This window comes from Phalaenopsis equestris, unplaced genomic scaffold, assembly GCF_001263595.1.
Source record: "Phalaenopsis equestris unplaced genomic scaffold, ASM126359v1 Scaffold000050, whole genome shotgun sequence".
NCBI lineage: Eukaryota > Viridiplantae > Streptophyta > Magnoliopsida > Asparagales > Orchidaceae > Phalaenopsis > Phalaenopsis equestris.
This window is the reverse complement of record NW_018164492.1, coordinates 249,330-252,377: the sequence shown is the minus strand read 5'-3', so window position 1 is coordinate 252,377 and position 3,048 is coordinate 249,330.

The window sequence follows — 3,048 nt, the reverse complement described above, 5'->3', positions numbered from 1 at the left end:
AAGACTGCACTAGCCCTGGTATTCTCAGCAAGGAGACTTCGTCCTTACTTCCAGGCTCACACTATTGGTGGTCTACACACAACTCCCTTTAAAGCAATCCTACAAAAACCAAAAGCATTAGGAAGATTAGTTAAATGGTTAGTAGAATTGGGAGAATTTGACATCCATTATTTACCGCAACCAAACATTAAATCACAGGTGTTGGCCGACTTTGTGGTAGAATGTACAGTGCCTATTATTGATGAACCACCCTCTTATCTTCCACGGTCACCTCAGTGGACACTATATGTAGACGGAGCATCTGGAAACTCAGGAGTTGGTGCAGAAATACTACTCATCTCCCCAAAGAAAGACAGTTTAGAGTACGGACTTCGTTTGAAATTCCCGGCCGCCAATAATGTTGCTGAATATGAAGCGCTTGTCCCCGGATTAAAGCTTGTCATCAATTGTGAAGTACGAAATGTGATTATATACACTGATTCACAACTTATTGCATCCCAAATATAAGGAGAATTTGACGCTCATAACTTACAACTAGTGCAATATCTCAATCTGGTAAAAACACTTCTCGCCCAAATTGAAACATGTCAGCTCATTCATATACTTCGGGAACATAACACCCGAGTTGATGCTCTCTCCAAGCTTGCGACTTCAACAACTGGAGATCTCTATAAAAGGAGGTATATTGAGGAGATACATTTTCCTAGCATCCATGGCCCATGGGAGATACTGTCTATAGATGACCCAAGGGAGCCATCTTGGATGGATCCTATCATCTCTTTCCTTCAAGACGGAACACTGCCAGATGATGCTACGACATCAATTCGCATTCGACGCATGGCGGGCAACTTCATCCTTGTAGGGGATGAACTCTACAAGAAGACATTTATAGGTCCATATCTCAAGTGTCTTCCTCCATCTGAAGCTGATTATGCTCTTCGAGAAGTTCATTCTGGAATATGTGGGGAGCATCTTGGTGGCAAGGCACTTGCTCTTAAAATAATGAGGCAAGGCTTCTACTGGCCCACGATCAAACAAGATGCATTAGAGTTTGTGCAAAAATGTAAAAATTGTCAACTACACTCCAATCTTACACATGCACCACCAGTGGAACTCACTTCTTTTCTAAGTCCTTGGCCTTTCGCTCAATGGGGAGTAGATATCATGAGGCCATTTCCGATAGCTACTGGACAACAAAAATTCATCATCCTAGCTGTTGACTACTTCATCAAATGGGTAGAAGCAGAGCTGCTTGCAAAGATCACTGAGGCAAATGCAAAACAGTTTATCTGAAAAAACATCATCTGTCGCTTTGGGCTTCCTGCGAAGATTATCACTGATAATGAGACTCAATTCACTGGAAGAGTTTTCACATCATTCTGCAAGGATCTTCACATTCAGTTGGTGCACACTATTATGGCGCACCCTCAAACAAATGGACAAATAGAGGTGACGAATCGTACTGTGCTTAAAGGATTGAAAACTCGACTTGAGAAGGTTGGGAGGCAATGGGTAGAAGAGCTGCACAACGTCCTTTGGGCCTATCGCACAATTGCGTGTACTCCAACTGGAGAAACTCCATATAACCTGTGTTTCGGCACCAAGGCTGTCATTCCCGTTGATATCAGAATTCCAAACCCCCGAGTCAAGACTTTCGACTCGGAAAGAAATGAAGAAAAGCTCCGACAACATTTGGATCTTCTCCCATAAATACGTGATGTAGCCCACCTCAGAACTGCTTCCTACCGCCAAAGAGTTGTTCGCTACTTCAACCGAAGAGTCAAACCTCGACCTATCTCCGTCGGTGACCAGGTCTTGCGTAGCATTGAATCCGCCGGTCATGGTCCCCAACGCAATAAACTATCACCTCTCTGGGAAGGCCCATATATCGTGGCTACCATGATCAAGCCTGGAACTTTCAAACTCAAGGATTCAAATGGGAAAATTCTGCCCCGGACTTGGAATGCAGAAAATCTTCGCAAGTATTATTAGTAATACCCCAGTCATGTAATCCACATATGTTATTACATCGCAACTCATGCATAATAAGTGTATCTTAAGTATTATTCAATTACTTTCCTATACATAAAAATATCTTTATAAAGTATAAGGGCTCATCAGCGAGTTATCTCATGCTCTTAACCCGAGAAATACACAACTTCGGTTGTACCTTAGTCAGAGCATGATCAATCCCAATGGGATTTGATCTAACCTCTTCCGTATGGGTTAACATCGTCGAGTTTTAACTCCGGTAAACAACCCTTCACAGATTTCACAGATTAACAGTCCTTAGTGGACTACACATGATCCCTTCCACACAGGTTCATGAGCGAGCAATGCTCCATAAACAACCTCGGATGGGTTAATAAGTCTTCAGTGGACTTTCGTTGGCTCCTCTCATACAAAATAACATCATCAACTAATATTATGATGCATAACCCCAGTCTAGTCAAAGGACACTGACGATTTATCTCCAAGGTAGCCTTCTTACGTGGAATTAGACATCCAATGTGTTGCACCACCACGATGCTCTGTCCAACGTGTTGTCGTAACGCACCGCCACAAGGCGTCATCAAGCCGCAACACATCGCCACGATTCTTCCCCGCAACGCGTCGTGTCACCGCAACGAGCAAAAAGATCCCGTTGCTTGCATGCTACGCAGGACGGGGACGACTTTCCTCTTCGCCGCAACGAGGAAGAAGATCCCGTTGCTTGCCTGCTACGCAGAACGGGGACGACTTTCCTCTTCGCCACAACGAGAAAGATGATCACGTTGCTTGCCCGCTACGCAGGACGTGGACAACTTTCCTCTTTGTTGCAACGAGAAAAAAAATCTCGTTGCTTGCCTGCTCCGCAGGGCGGGGGGAAATAGGACGGGGACAACTTTCCTCTTCACCGCAACACTTCGCTGCAAATATGCACTGCAACACTTCGTCGCAAATCTGCACCGCAACACTTTGCCACGACTCTTCGCCGCAAATTTGTACCACAACACTTTGCTGCAACTCTTCACAGGAACTCTGCACCGCAACGTTACGCTTCGCCCA